Source organism: Quercus suber, unplaced genomic scaffold (genome assembly GCF_002906115.3).
Source record: "Quercus suber isolate HL8 unplaced genomic scaffold, Cork oak 2.0 scaffold_832, whole genome shotgun sequence".
In the NCBI taxonomy this organism is placed as follows: Eukaryota; Viridiplantae; Streptophyta; class Magnoliopsida; order Fagales; family Fagaceae; genus Quercus; species Quercus suber.
In genome coordinates, this window is record NW_027070262.1 from 251,719 (window position 1) to 268,527 (window position 16,809).

Consider the following 16,809-nt stretch of genomic DNA (forward strand, 5'->3'; position numbering starts at 1 on the left):
GCCAGGGCACTCTTGTGATCATTGTCCACCTCTTTTAACTTATTACCCAACGCCGTGTGCTCCTCCTTCAAGGCTCCGAGAGCCTTCTCCACCTCGCGCCGAGAATGGCTCTTGGCTTCAGCTTTATTTTGGGCATTTCGAACCTATTCCTCGGGCACATAAGCTTGCTGAGTGACCTGCAAAAAAATGACAAAGGAAATTTAAAAAAAAAAATTAAATTAAAATTAAAATGGTGATGATGATGACGAAGGGAAGAGATTCTTAACATTTGAAGGGGAGAAGATAGTTTACCATGGCGAGATTTCTTTTCAACGACATGAACAGATCAGGCTGCCTTATGCACCAATGAGCCTTCATATCCCTAGGGAGGAGAAGGGGTTGCTCTAAGGCTTGAGCAAGGTGATTAGCATGCCCTCACTGGGATTCCCAGATGGAAGCATCCCAAGGGATGGGAGCCCCCTCCAACTCGATCTGAGGAGCCCAGGTGCACTGCTGCTAGCGTACGTCAGCCTTATCCCTACTATCCACTGAGGAAGCCCTCTTGTCCTTAGGGTCCTTGGTTGTCTTCTGTTGTTTGAAACCGTTCTAAGGGGCCACCTCACCTTCCTCTAAGTCCTGGCTTGGTCTCTTTTTCTTTAAATTGGGATTGGCTGACAATCTGAGGTTAATAGGAGGAAGAGGAGGAAGGGGAAGATTGGCAGGAGTCAGGGTCTGGGGGACATCTTTTGAGGTTCCCCCTTTATTCCTGTTGGCTATCAAACCTCTCAGGCTAGGTTCCCCCTTTATTCCTGTTGGCTATCAAACCTCTCAGGCTAGGTCTTTTCTTAGGTGGCCGAGCAGAGGAAAGTTTGTCAGACTTAGTTTCGGAATCCAAGAGCTCCACAGGCTTCTTTGGTACTCCTTTCTCCCCTTCAAAATGAAACTAGTCTATTTTTTCTACCAAAGATAAGCGCGAGGAGGCAATTTCCTCTTCCGCTGCAACTGTTGCTCCGAGAAGGACTTGTTGTAACGGTATCACGAATGAAGGAAGGATTTGATGAGCTGGTAGTATGACTAGGGGAAGGTCCTCTCGGGCTAGGAAATCTGACCTTGACACGTCAATATGATTTATTCGAGGATCACCAGCTTTGATAACGTGGCTGACCTCTTGAAAAACATTCGAAATAGGATCAAAATCTAGGATCAAGTGGACAGCTCGCAATTGTCGGTCCTTGCTCATAAAAATTTCTGACCAGAGCAGGTAGTTGAGAGCTGCAATGCTGGTAAGGCTGAGCTGAGGAGCAACTTGATTCTTATTTGCAAATATAGTCGAGAAGTAAAACACTGTTAGAAAATCAAATTCTTTCATCAAAAGGCAGTAGAATGACAGAAAGATAATGATATGGTTAGGGATACAAAATCTAAGTCTCATGCTAGGAAACCTAACTCTAAGGTATCCCACCTAGCACTCCATCTCGGACCGGGCAATGGAGACCATCATGCCACGCCCCTGAAGCGATATGGTAATCATCCTTCATCCCCTTGTTAGATTTGGAGAGGAAGGAGATAAGCCTGACGATGGGCGACCTGGACTTGAGGTAATACTCTCTGTCGGCTTGTGAGTGGCATTCGTATAGGTGGACCACATCGTGCCAGGTAAGTCCTAATCTGAGATGCTCGTTAAGAGCATCGATACAGCCCAGAATCCTAAACATGTTAGGTGCACATTGTTGAGGGCATAACCTATGGTTGAGAAGGTAGTCCCTTGTTATCCTACCCATAAAAAGAGTTATCCCTCCCTCTATGAAAGCTATGATGGGGATAATTACCTCCCCTTCCTCTTTGTTTGACACGATTTGTTCTGTGAAATAATACCGTAGGCCAACTTCTTGGGGTATGTGGTACCTATCTTTAAAGGCTTCTATTTTGGCAGGGGAGTCTACAGGCTTGCAAATCTACCAATTTGGACAACTCTAGAAAAAGCGGCTGGAATTTGCTAGCGAAGAAATAACAACTAAAAGGGCTGAGGAGATTGGCCGAGAAGGGAAACAGAGTTTAAAGAGACAGAAACTTACAAAAGTAAGTGTGCTAATCCTGATCCTGTAGAAATGATCCTTAGAAAATTTCTTAAGGAAAGAACTATAGAGGCTTAGGAATTGAGAGTATTTTGTGAGTTGGAGCGCTGGGATTCTCTGGAGTATTTGAAAGTTTGTGAAGTAAAGAGGAAAACGAGTTCCCTCAAGGCTTTATATAGAGGGAGAAAAGGAGCGGGAATAATCCCGCTTAGAATTCTAGAAGAAATATCCACCATAGGATGTGCGCCTCACCATTGGATGGGGGGAACAAGGCGCCGCCTGGAGCAATAAATGATGATTCGTTGACCCCGAAGCGTCAGAAACAGTTATGAAGCGTGGAAAATGGCAATCCCACACGTGTAAGTCTGAGAAATAAATGGTCTTATCTCTTGAAGATCAAAACCCCACTTTTTCTCAATGGATGAGAGGGAAAAACCATAATTTTTAGGGGCTATTGTGGGGATAAGGCCCAAAATGGTATATTAGGCCTTGGGCCTTATCTGAGAATATTGGTACATCCGAGGAGAGACAAATAGATGAGGGATTTCAGCTCAGTGCCTCATGAGTAAGAAAAGAGTAGAAGGCAGTCCGAGGAGGAATATCTCCTCGACCATGACAAACATTGCTCTGATATGTATTCCAGCGACGAAAATGACCTCAATAGAGGCATTAGTGTCATAGGCATGTCTCATAAATACACGAGAAGGAAGGAAACCCAAAAATATCTAAGGAACAGGTGTTACTTCCGCATTAAATGCACTGCAGCTACTTCTCTGGCCGCATTTATGTGGAGAAGACCCCTAAACAGTACTCCCTTAGTCACGCAACTCACAGAGAGCCAGAAGGAGTGTCTCATGGGACGGGTACTCGAGTAGTGGCTTGGACAGTTGACAAATGGAGGGCCAAGATCACTAAGAAGGAAATATATAATGTGAGAGACCCCTAAAGGAAGGTGGATCGAAAAACTAGGAGAGAAACACTGTAGCAATCTAGAACCAAACTTGTAATCAAATCTCAGAAGCAATACATTAGAATCAGTCTCCTCGGATTTGGCCGGGGATGCATTTTCTTTAGTAAACGTCTATTATTCTTTTTTCTTCATCACTAAAATCTATTAGCTCGTTGCCTAATTCACTAAAGCCCAGTTCTTCAAATCCGCTCTCTATAAATTTATTGCTTTGGGCTATTTGAGCTTAAGCCCATACTCCTTTTTGGGCCAATTTTCATTTTGGGTCCATACAGATTCTCTTTTGCATTTTTTTTTTTGTCTATGATTTCTAATTAGTTTGCCTAATTTGTATTTCTGTGGTTTTTAATTCAGTCTATCTCAAAGATTACATTGCTGTGATTTTGAGGGATTTGAATTTCAAATTATGATGATTATGAAATTGTTCATTGCAATTTCAAAAAGAGTTTTTTTTTTTTTTTAAATGATCTCCATCATTTTTCCCTACTGATGATTATGAAATTGTTCATTGCAATTTCAAAAAGAGTTTTTTTTTTTTTTTAAATGATCTCCATCATTTTTCCCTACTGGTGTTTGTGGGTTTTGGTGTAATAATTGATAGTAGTGGAATACCTATAATGCTAAAGTATGTATCTTAATTCTTGAAATTATAGGTGACATCTTGATTTCAATGTTACTCAACCTTCAAATGTTTTTATTTTTTATGGTTCATTTATTTAAACCTGCCATGTTTTATAGATTTCAGATAATTTTACTTGATTAGAGCTATTGAGTTAAATTGAAAGGTCTGGATAGCCTCATTTTCCCTTAGTTACTTTTATTTTAATATGAAACTATCTCATTTGTTGATGTTAAAAAAAAATAGCACAAAAACAGCATAAGAAGATTTTCAAATATGTACTCTTTGATTCAAAAAACAAACATTAAAACTACTTTTGGTCCTTTACCATTTTATAATAGAAACAAAAATGGATAATGTAACAATAGCACAACAAAAAAGACAGATGATAATGTTTGAGCCTTTTTTAATATTTGTTTAAGTCCTTACTAATTGCTTGATTCTGCACATTACTTTTTATTATTCATGAATAAGATTTTAGATTATGTACATCCGACCTATATATAATAAGTTGTCATTATAATAAGGAAAACATTATAATAATTTCTTATAATAGCTTCAAAGTCAATATATAGTACAAAGAATGCAATCAAAATTTGAACTTGATTTAATGTTAACCATTTCTTGAGGCACCATTTAATTAAAGTTTCAATCATTGCAGGGCACGATAGATGATTTTGTATGAGAACTAAAGAACGACAACACCATGAAAAATAGAGATAGCACAAACCTATTTTATAGATAGCATACCTACAAGTAGGACAAGGACAAATGAGTAGCTGTAAAACTTGAACCGAACAAATTTTAATGTATTTTATTTATTGTATTGTTATGTTAAGTTATTGTCTTCTAATAGGTATGTAAAGTTATGATTTACAACTATGTTTTATGTTGGCTTTATTTCATGACAAAAAGTATTGTAATTGCAATAATTTTGTTCCTTGTATTTTGTGGATTTTTTTGTATTGGGTTTAGTATTAAGTTGGTGAAGAATCAAGCATGCAATGAAGATTAGTGTAGTGACGACTAGCTCACAAGAAGTTTGCAAGTAAAGGTTCCAATGAAAAGGCCACGTGAGAAGCATATGTTGGAAGCTAAAGAGTTAAGTGTCGGGCTGCATTTCGCAAGTACTTTACAAAACAGGCCATCTTGCGAGGTACCCGTGAAACTCACTGCCTAGAGGATTTTAAGTGTGACTTTCTTACCCTTCACCCATACTATATATACCTCATTACCCACAAAAGTAATGAGAGGCTATTCAAAAGAGAAAACCCTAGAGAGGTTTCTACAACACACCCACCCTTGTTTGGAGAGAGTTACTCATCATCAATAGAGAAATCCTTGTAGCCTCTTCTCTTTTCCCTCTCCCATTGTTATATCTTAAGGGGAGATTTGTACCTAAACACAACCCACACTTATTCAGAGTGTAATGAGTGTTTTGGAGCTTGGGAAGCTTTGGAGATTTGCCAAAAGAAGCCGGTGAGGCATGTCAGATGCAATTGGGCAGTATTGCGAGATCCAGAAAACTAGTGAAAACAAGACTCTGAGAAGTCCGTTGTTAGCAGAAGCTTGGAGGGGTCAAGTACATTGGGTAGACTAGGCTTGAAGGGTCTTTTGTTATTCATATACTCCAACTTATTCATGAGTGGATCGATTTTGACTTGGAGGGTTGCGAAGAGGTTTTTCACTGAGTTCTTCGGTTTCCTCTTCGATAACACGTCTTGGTGTTATCTTATATTTGCATCTCTCTTCCTTTACTCTTTAAGCTTTATATTTATTGTTGCTTGCTTGCTTATGGCTTAAAGAGTAGTTCCAGTGATCGCACTTCTTTTACTCTTATTCCGCACTTAGATAAATTAGAGTAAAAGCAATTAAGCTGTAATTTGTTAGTGTTTTCACAATAATTTGAGCTTTCAATGTAAAATGTTCCCACACATTGCATGAGTTAAACACTAGCTACATATAAAAGCAGAAGCCTTTTCCTACAATTAAGGCAGTGCTGCCACTAAGAAAAAATGCCCATATAACTTTCAACCACGTTCACAAATAAAAAGTGATAAATTATAGAGTTTCACAGCGTTAAAACACCTTTTGATAGCCTCTCAGTGAAAAAGAAAACTAATTGTTTAAATCAGTAAATTACAATCAAAAGGGAAAGAGAGCAGAGTTCGTCGGAACCATACTCCGAAATTCTGAATAGTAAAAACAATCCTCTTCACTCCATATTTGGAAGGTACGCATTGAATTTTTTTGGAACTTCTTACTGATGAAGAGAGAAATATCTAAGGCTGGCCATCACCATCAGTTTCCCCACCACCGTCCGTTCCCTTGCCAGATTTATACCACTAGATTGCCAAAACCGACACTGACAACGGTACATTTTTTTCTCAATTTTTTAGGTTTAGGTATAAAATGTTACTTTTAATTGAGTTTTTTGGTTGGTAGGTTTAGATTTGATTCGTTTTTATATTGGATTTTTAGATTCTCTATCAAAATGTTTGTTTTCTCAATTTTAGATATTTGCTTTTGTTTTGTTTTGTTTTTATTTATTTATTTATTTATTTTTAGATTACATAAATCACTAAAAATATTGATTTCAATTTGGGTACTTTTGTTTCTAATCTTAACAAAATCATTGGGATTAAATAAGTATAGGATTGAATGTTGCATTGATTTCTATTTTAGGTTTTTTGCCATATACCCATAACTAGTAAAGTTTTTGTTTTGGTTTTTTTCCTTTTCTTTTTCAAAGCTGAGGATTGAATATGATTTAGGTTTGAATTAGATTGGTTTGGTTTTGAATTGAGATAGCTAAGTTTTTCAAATTGAAAGCATTGATTAGCTTTGCAATTCCCAAGATAGTAATCAATATATAGCCTATGTTGTCTATGGTGCTACTCATTTTAGTGATTTTAGGCATTCTTTGTTAGAAAGTTTGTTTTAGATGAAGGCAAATCAAGCTGAGTTTGAAAGAATTCAAACTAGAAGTCTTTTCCGAATTTGTTATTGGCTTCTCACAAGTAGTTTGATAGAATTCCTAAAGATGTGTTCATATGGCATGTTTTGTTTTTCCACATAATTAGTTCCTAACGCCATACTAGAACTTTCTATCTTTTGCCCCCCAAACTTTTAAATTTGAAGTTTGGAAAGATTCTCTCCCTTGCTAAAATTTTCAGGTTATTTATAGCGTGCAATACCAGTTTTATGATAATATGGTTTTAGATTTCAAATTTTTGATAGACGTGATTTCAAATTAGTCATTAAAGGTGGAAGATATGATAACCAGTAATTGTCCATCAGAGAGATTATATAGGTCATTCATATACTGAATGTGACAAGCAGAGAATCTTCATTAGTTTTGTAGATAACTATGATTAAACTCAACATAAGAAAATTTTTTGGCCATGAGATTTTTTAAAACAAATTATGATGCTTGCTATTGTGTAAGACAAGAAAGCTAATGTGACTGTTATTCTTTGTTTTTGTTATACTTTGAATGTGTTGTTAGTGTTAAATTACCGATTGTCCCAAAATCTTAAGCTGTTAGGAAATGGTGAATTTAATCACTTAACCATAAGTCTAACACTCCCCCTCACTTGTGGGCCTAAACTTCCTCTTAATAAGTGGGGGCCCAACAAGTGGGAATTTAACATTTTAAATAGGAGGTAGAGTAAAGCCAGGGATCGAACTTAGGATCTCCTGCTTTGATACCATGTTAAATTACCGATAGTCCCAAAAGCTTAAGCTATTAGGAAATGATGAATTTAATCACTTAACCATAAGTCTAACAGTTAGTGGTGCTCTCTCTCTTCCTCCTATTCCTTTTCTTCTTTGATGTCCAATTGTTCTTTATTTTTTTTCTTTTATCTTCTTGCATTTCATAATATAGGGATCGTGGTTGCTCAGTCTATTGGTTTTGTGGGTGACGAGTCAAATGCATCTTCTAGGTGTTTTAAAAAAAAATAAGTCAATATTTTCTATAAAAGATTTCAAGCTCAGATAGTGTTTTATTAGTTGATAATCAACGACATGACAATTAGCATTAATAACAATGAGAGATTCTATTAGGTTTAGGCTTGAGTATTTGGTTTAGAATTGGTTTGGTTTTGCATATTTGTGTTAGATTTGGTGTTGTTTTGAGTATTTGGGTAATCAAGGTTAGAGAGGAATTAAAATAAATGCATAGTGAAAATACAACACCAATATTAAATTTCTCTGCAATTCGTTAACTTTATGAGTTGTTTAAAAAGATTATATTTTTGAAAGTTCTTCCCTATTTTTCCCCCACTTAAATAACAATTACATTTCAATAGAAACAGGAAATTAGATGTTGATTTGGCATAAATATTGGTGTGTGTATATTTTGTTATAATAAACAATGAGGTTCGTTTTTCTATAATAGGTGATTGCTAAGAAGGCTTGCATGTAGATAATTCATTGTAAAATCTACAAATTTTGTTTTCAAAGCTATGTAATTGTTACTATTGTTTGTTTTAAAGCTTTCTCATGATTTTTTCGTTCTGTTAAGGGTAACTGGAAATCTCTCATATGTCATCTTGATCTCTTAAGGGTTATATAGGATGCCAATAGAATGAATAAATTGCTTTATGGCAGATGCTACATATGATCGTATAATTTCCCATGTCATCTTCAATTTGCTTTTGTTATATGTAATTCCTTTACACATGTTCTCTATTGTAAAAAATTATTTTGGCCATTTAATATTGAAATAGATCTGTTATAGAGAAGAAACTCTACTCTTAAAATTTGATTGAAAATATGAAATATTTTAATAGTTTACTTAAGTCTTAACCTCCGTAATACATATATAAATTCCATATAAACATTTCTAAGCCCTAACACACTAGAAATTTGAACATGGTAACAGTTTCCTAACCACAGTGGGAAGGTTGAGATGTATACTCCCTTCAGTCTAATGCTTAGTTCCATGCTTTGCCTTCTCAACCCTCTTTTTTGTTTTAAAGAAAGACTAGATAGATGTTAGCAGATTGAGCACATGATTCTTTCTTCAATATCTCTATATAAATTTCTTCAATATCTCTATATAAATTTTGGTAGAATATTACTTTAGCCACACATAGTAAAGAATTAAGAAATCATTTTTGTAACTGAACTTGCATTTGAATAGAAACTAAAAGTGCTCACATATAATTTCTCAACAAAATCTCAAAATTAGCATTTTATTTGTCCATTAACATACAGCTAATAATTTGGTTTATAAATAATATGTTTTGTGTAGTTTTTTTGGTTGGTATGTATGTTATGCATTAACATACAGCATTTTCTTTCTTGATTCATGTTATGTTATGTTTACCACCAAAACATAACATAACATGAATCAAAAAGTTAGAGTTTGAATTTTTTTAAAAGAGCTGAGGTTTTGTGTTTCTATGCAAATTACAGGTCCTTTGCTAAAAATTCCTTTGAAAAATAATCAAGAAAGGAAGAAGGCAAGAAATATATGATTTTTTATGATGAACCATTAAAAAAGGTCTACATTGGGACCTTTTTTAATATCTTTGTAACACACTAAACCCCATAACCCAAGCACATAAAATATCTCTCTCATCTATCACACTAAAAATCAAATCAAATATCTCTCTCATCTCTATAACACACTAAAATTGTTTCAATGCCGTGAAATCAAGGTCACCATCGTCGTTGGTGGACACTATACTGAGTTTCCTCCAAACCCACAACCAATTCTTCATGACGAGCCCATCTTTCCTCTGCTGCCGCTCCTCTTCTTGCTTCGTCGAACTCCAATAACGACTCTCGATCCTTCAACGACTCTTGGTTATGGGTTCATCTGATTTTTGTGGTTTTGGTTGTGGGTTCATCTAATTTCCTTCGTTCTTGCATCCATCTCGACTGTTTAGAGCAGATCCAAGAAAAGGGCCGGCGGTGGTTTAGAGAGAATGGAGCTCGATCTCAGCCTCCGTCTCAGCCAAAATGGAGCTTGATCTCGGCCTCTGCCCGATTCGTTGATGATTGCGAAATCCCTCTTCCTCTTTTTTTTTTTGATCAACGATGGTGGTAGTGGGTTTGGTTACTTTGTTGGCATGGGTTTGTTGACTGGTTCGGTGGGTTTGGTGACTGATCAATGGGGTGGATCTTTGGTTTGGTCGACGGGGTGGTGGGGTGGTGGTGGTGGTTTGATTGTGTTGGTCAGTGGTGGTAGGATCTGGGTTTGATTTTGAGCTTGATTGTGTTGATCTGGGTTTGATTTGGGTTTAATTGTGTTTTTCTAGGTTTGTTGTGATTGGTTTCTTAATCTGGGTTTGATCTAGGTTAGTTTGTTTACTAGGTTTATGGGTTTGATTTGCTGAGAATTTGGTGTTGATTGTGTTAGAATTTGGAGAAGAACATGAAGAATTCGAAGAACTAGTTGAAGATTTAATGCTCTTCAACTTGTGTTAGATTAGATCGTTTCCTATTGTAAATAAAACAAAACACTAGTGATGTTCATACCTATCTAATGTTCATACCCTTTTTTTTTGTAAAAATTAAAAGCCTTAGTTTTTTTATTTGTTTTATGTTTCTTTTCGTCTAAAAATGTGTTTGTTTAACGGCAAATGGAGAGGTAGATAATGGGTCTTTTTTTATTTTTTGAACCACAAATAAGTAAAGTAAAAATTGGTCATACTACAGTTGAATTTATTGTAATTAAAAAAAAAAAAAAAAAAAAAGAGGGGTGTGCTATCCAATTACCTGTGTATTGCATAAAACGAGGCATTCACTGCATAATTACTCCACCGATGTGTGGAGCCCAAGTGTTGCATGCGGGAAAATAGAACCCTTTTCCATGAAAAACAGTAAAAGGTTCACACCCTTTGCTCATTCTTTCCAAACTCCAATACGAACTTTTATTTTGGTCTCTTCTCTCGGGTCTCGTTTGTCATTTTATTCATAGCATGATGATAATGATTCCAAGCACCGACGTGTAGTGGGACCCAAGGTGCTGCAGCAGAAAAATAGAATCCTTTGTCTCGAAGAAAAAGAGTTTTGCTCACACCTCTTGCTGCTTTTCTCCAATCAGAATTCTCCTTCCCTGATCCATAAACCTTTTAAGATCGGTGCACTTTTTTTTCTTTTTCTTTTTTGATTCCTTATGTTTTGTTTGTGTCATTTTAATCTTTAAATTTATGTTTATTTATCCTTTTTTCTATAAACTCCTTTAACTCTTACAAATAGTTTTTTTTTTAATACTAATAAATTAATAAAATTTCATTTAAATAATACTAAAATCTAGAATAAAAAATAGTAATATTTTTTTAATTAAAAAAATTAGGTTTTTTTACCTGGCTGGCCAGACTTTCTTTATTTAGTATTTTTGCTTCTTCTTTTTTTTTTTTTTTTATTAATTGGTTCAACGATTCAGCCTCAAAAGTCAAAACAAATAAGCAAGAGAGAGAGGTTATGATTTTATAAACTCGAAAATGGCTCCACTATTTTTCTCTCCCCCTTCCCTCCCAACCAAACACTCCTCCCACCAATTTTCTCTCTCCTATTTTCCTCTTTTTTTTCTTTTTTTTTTTCTTTTTAATTTCCTTAAAATCATCCCTACCAAAGATGCCATTAGAGCATATCAGCTAGTGCAAAAAATTGTCATAAGAAATTTTTATTTTATTTTATATATTAATTTTTCAAAATACTTTTTTATTTTTTATTTTTTAGAAACAAACACACACACACACACAAACACACACATAAGGGAGAGGAAAAGAGATTCTAACATAAAGGCACGTCACAACTCCGTTCAAAAGCCATGATAACTTTTAAGGAAGGGTGTGACAAGTTATACTACACACAATACACTCAATTTTTCAAAATACTTAATATCATATTTTTATGTTCTAAATATTTAGTCATAAATGTTTAGGTTCTAAATATGTTTTATGTTGGCAAACTGAGAAAAAAACTTGTCTAGGATTAGATCTTAGGGTCTTTGAAGTGTTTTAGACATTATTCAAGCTGATAAAAGTAGAGATTCCAAAACGTACAAGCTGCAAAAAGAAGAAGTCAAAATTTTTCAAGCTCGATCAATCGAGAGAAGCTTTCGACCGATCGAACTGCAATTCTACAGATTTTCAAAACAGCCCACGAAACGTTTAGGATTTAAGTCCAACACTTCTAGGTATAAAAGAAAAACCCTAATATATGTTTTTTTAAGTCTTGAGAGTTACTCCTATGAGATCTGTGAGGTTTTGTATCTTCTAACTCTATGAGCACCTACTGAATATCAAATTGATATTGCTAGTACCAGTAGAGTAAAGTTTCAGCTAAGCCTTCAACTATCAAGTGTACTGAAGATCAAGGTATGAACAAGTGGTTCATGTGAGGATAGATCTAGATCAAGGAATTCAATGGAGTTCAGAGCCTAGTTTGGTAACTGTGTTAGATTTAATACGAATTGGTATTCTTGACTGTAAATCTCAACTTGATATAGTGGATTTGGGATAGTTCCCCCTAGGTTTTTTACCTTGAAATGAGTTGTTTCATTAGTTTTCCTAGGTCATCACATCTTGTGTTATTTACTTTTCCGCTGTGTTTGTTACATGTGATGAATGTTTAACCTAGATCTGAATAATTAACCTAAATAACTACTTGGTTAATAAATTAGGTTAAACATATTGTGTTTTCCAGGAGTCCAAATCCTTACAAGATTATCTATTTTACATTATATTTCATTAAAATATTATTTTTAAAATTTTTTTTTAATTGTTTCTTTTTCTTCGTATACAACAACTATTATTTAATTTATTCCTTTATTTTCAAGATATGTACAAAAAAGAATAAAAAATAAATTGTAAAATGAATAGTGTTAGTATATATTTACACAATTGCTATAACAATCATGTATTTTTATGTAATTTAATATGATTTGATGTGAGTGAATTTTAAATTTAGTTGACTAAAATGTGATATTTTTTATTATTATTATATAAACAACAAATAAGTACGAAACAACTTAAGGGAAAAAGTCTTCTCTAAAAATTAAAAAAAAAAAAAAAAAAAACTTATGGGGAAAAAGAAGGGAATAATAAAAATTCAAAAAGTTTCACACGTGTATGTGGTTTTCTTTTGTTCTCGAATTTCAAAACTCTGGAAGTTTATGTGAAATGTGTGGGACACTTTAGGCTATTGTTTCCCGGCTGTTATTGGACACTTGGGAAGTATACCCTCTCCTTTTTACATAAGGGTGGGTCCCTCTCACCATTGAGCTCACCTCATATGAGAGGAAAGAAGTATACCCCACAATATCTAATAAATTTCCTTTTTTTTTTTTTTTTAATGGTATTGTTTCCTTGTTCTTTCCACTGTCAAGGGTGGAGTCAGAAATTTTGGTTTGAAGGGGTCAAGTTGTAATGCTAATATATTAGTTAAGACAAACTTTTACACACACACACATATATATAAATTAATTTACCAAGAGAATTTATCATCTTCTAAATTTTAATGAGTATATAAAAGTCATGTATTTCTTCTATTAGACATGTACAAAAATGTATCATTTTCTACATAACTTAATTTGTTAAACCTCTTAAATTATATGATTTTAATATAATTTCTTTTTCTTTTAAGAACACCATTGAAATGACTCAAAATGAGGGGGGCAACTTCAACTTTTATATGCTACATTTTAAAATGTAAATAATATACATACTATAAATTAATTTTTTAAAATTTTGGGCCACTTGTGTGTGGCTCCGCCACTGTTTCCACTGATTACTGAGGGCATGATATATTATATGTCTTCCTAACTATAAAATGCGTAGCCAGTGGAGTTGGTGGCAAAGGCTTCCACTAGCATACAAACAGTACCCCATCGTCTCTTTCGTTTCTCTTGTTGGTATAGTTTGCCTGCTTCTTGCCAACTCCTTTCGAAGACAAGACATTGTCTGTCTTAGATTCTTAACTTACCAATGGATTTTTCCAGATTATCTTCTACCTCTAGACCTAAACCCCATCCGGCATACGACGTTTTCCTCAGTTTTAGAGGCGAAGACACGCGTTATAAGTTTACCGACCATCTATATCATACTTTGAACGAGAAAAAGATCACCACCTTTAAGGATGATACAGATATTAAGATGGGAGAGCCCATTTCGCAGGAACTCTTGGATGCAATCGAGAAATCGAGTATCGCGGTCATCGTTTTCTCTAAAACTTATGCAGATTCTTCATGGTGCTTGGAAGAACTTGCAAAGATTGTTGAATGCAGGGAGAGAGGGATATTGAGAGTGTTACCCATTTTCTACCATGTGGAACCCACTGACGTGCGACATCAGGGGAAGACATTTGGAGAGGCCTTTGATGGACATGAAAAACGTTTCCCAGAGAAGGTGCAGAAGTGGAGAGCTGCTTTAACAAATGTGGCCAGTCTCTCAGGACAGACTTTAAACGATTGGTAACTCTTGCTGATCTTCTTCTAATGAGCAGATCTTTTGCTTTTTCTAACTGCAACACTTAAATTATTTTATATGTGCATGTTAAAAGTTTGACATTTTCAACACCATCAAAGCATGGCTTATATTGTTGCAAGATTAAAAAAATAAATAATAAAAAAAAGGTTGTGACTAATTTATGTGTCTGTTTAGATATAGCTTAAAACTGAAAAATGCTGTAGTAAAATCATTTTTAAATATATAAAATTTATTTTTAATAAAAAAGTAACTAAAAAGTAAATTTGTGGATTGATAAACAAGGCCCAATGTGCACTGTTTCAGAAACGCAAATGTGTGTCTGGGAACGCGTTCGCACACTTTTCCAGTTTCAGGTTTCAAACTTAATAGTAGTACTAGCATGTTGTCCTTTATTATTGAATTAAAAAAAAAAAAAATTCAAAGTTGTCACTAAATATATGCAGCCAGCAAAATAGGGAGCAGAAAAAGACATACAACGTATTAATTCCTAAAAGAATTCGCAACTTATTTTATAATGCAATTTTTTTTCTTCAAAAAAAAAAATTTATAATGAATTTATTTAGAGGTAGTCCCATAATTTTTTTTCTTCAAAGAAAAAGAGTATTTCATGCAAATCATTGTGTTGTTGACAAGTGATACATACAAAATATTTTCACAACAAATTATTGGTAGTAAGTTGTTATTAGATTTGAACTTACCACTAAAATTACATTTTTGTCCACCAATAACAACCCGTAACAACCTTCCACTTAAGATTTACTATAAAAGTTATTGTAAAAATATTGTAAATATAACATTTATCTTGTATTATTATGTGAATGGTCTATTTTTGCACATTGGCTTGGCACTTCTAGGTTTTTTTTTTTTTTTTTTTTTTGGATTGATTAAAATTCTTTATGGTCTATTTGGATGGTAGTATTTGGGCCTATAAATTTGGATACCTTGTTTGGATAATTTAAAAAATTTAGGATGTGGATATGTGCCAAATCCACCAAAAATTTTGAACCTTAAAATCCTTGGATTTAGAAAAATATCTAACCATGAAATTTCAAACATTCTTAGTCACACTCCAAATGACAATAAGACCCTTAAGCTAAAAATTGGAGCAAAATTCCCCTAATATCCACCGTAACTCTAAAATAACCAAAATACCCTACAACTGGAAAAAAAAAAAAAAAAATTGAACCTTTAAAATGTGATCCTTATTTAGCCTTCAACATAATTACACCATTGAATTTATGTCAAAGTATTAATTTATTATCATGTGTTAGTGGGTAGGTATATTTATTTTTATGCATTAATTATTTTTTGTCAAAGGAATTTATATGAATCTCTCTCTAGAGAGAGGGAGGATTAAGTACATGTGTAACTTTTTGTTAATATTATGTCACTCAATTTCTTTTAATTAGTTTAAATATTCAAATTCGCACAGTTGTATTACACGATTTTCTTGTCCTTAATATGCATGCCAAATTTCATTTTAATTGGATGTTAATTAATATATAAACAAATATTTTAAATATAAAATAATTATTAATCTCTAATCATCTTAATATTTTGCAAGTATGAAAAATAAAAAGAGCCAATTTAATATTCGAACAAACTCATTTTAGTGACCTATAATATATAATCAAAATTAATTTCCCAAATTTATATAACCTGTGTGGGGGATGAATTCAATTCTAGGTCGAGGACCAATGGGCTTGAAAGCTCATACTTGAAAGGATGGGCTAGGCCCATCTCTATGAGTCATAAGGGGAAATGTCCCCCAAGCGATTCCCGCGGAGTTCTAGGTATGCTGCCAACATTTGAAACTTTCATTCGATGTAATAAACACAGGTGACCTTGGAGTAGGCAAAGGAGTGATCAAGGGAAACCAATCCCTCTTTTAATCGAGATGCCACTCTCACCAGGTATACCTCGAGAAACTCCCTAAGGGATAAGGATCACAGAGACTGTCACCTCTGCATTAATGAGAGGTTCTCTACCTAATCTCTTTTGCATTAAATACATATAGGACAACTTGAACAGTATAGACACCCCCAAAAGTCCTATTTTAAGATAAGAACGGGGGGAAAACCAAGGAAAGAGGAGATAAATATACCTAAGAAATCCAGCTGGGAGTAGGCCAATTGGAGAAATAGACCAGCTAGAGAGATAAGGGAAAGATAAGGGAAATAGACCCCCTCACACCTTCCTTGTGCCATCTTCCTTGCATCAGAAGGTGAAGTTTCTAACTGATCAGGGCATTTTTGAACTCCAGGGAGATCAAAGTATGGCCCAATGATGCCAAATAGCTGCCATCAGGCGTAAACAAAAAGAGGAAGTCAAACCGTCCAATTCATTATGGCAGCCAGTCTCCCCCAGAGGATCTATATGAACAGATGGAGAAGGTGTCCATAGATCTTGGAGATAGGTATTTTCAAATAGGAGAAAGCCTCCCAATCGCGGAAAAAGTGGAGCTTCTACTATTTTTGATAAATAATATGGATGTGTTTGCCTAGAGCCCGTATGAAGCCCTCAGGGTGGACCCCGAGTTTATATGACATCGGCTTAACGTGGACCTCAGCCATCCACCAAAAAAACAAAAGCCTCGTAGGTCCTCAGATATCCATGACGAGGCAGTAAAAGAAGAGGTTGATAAGCTCAAGGAGGTTGGAGATATCAAGGAGGTTTTTTTTATCCCAAATAGTTAGCTACCACGATGGTAGTGATCAAGGA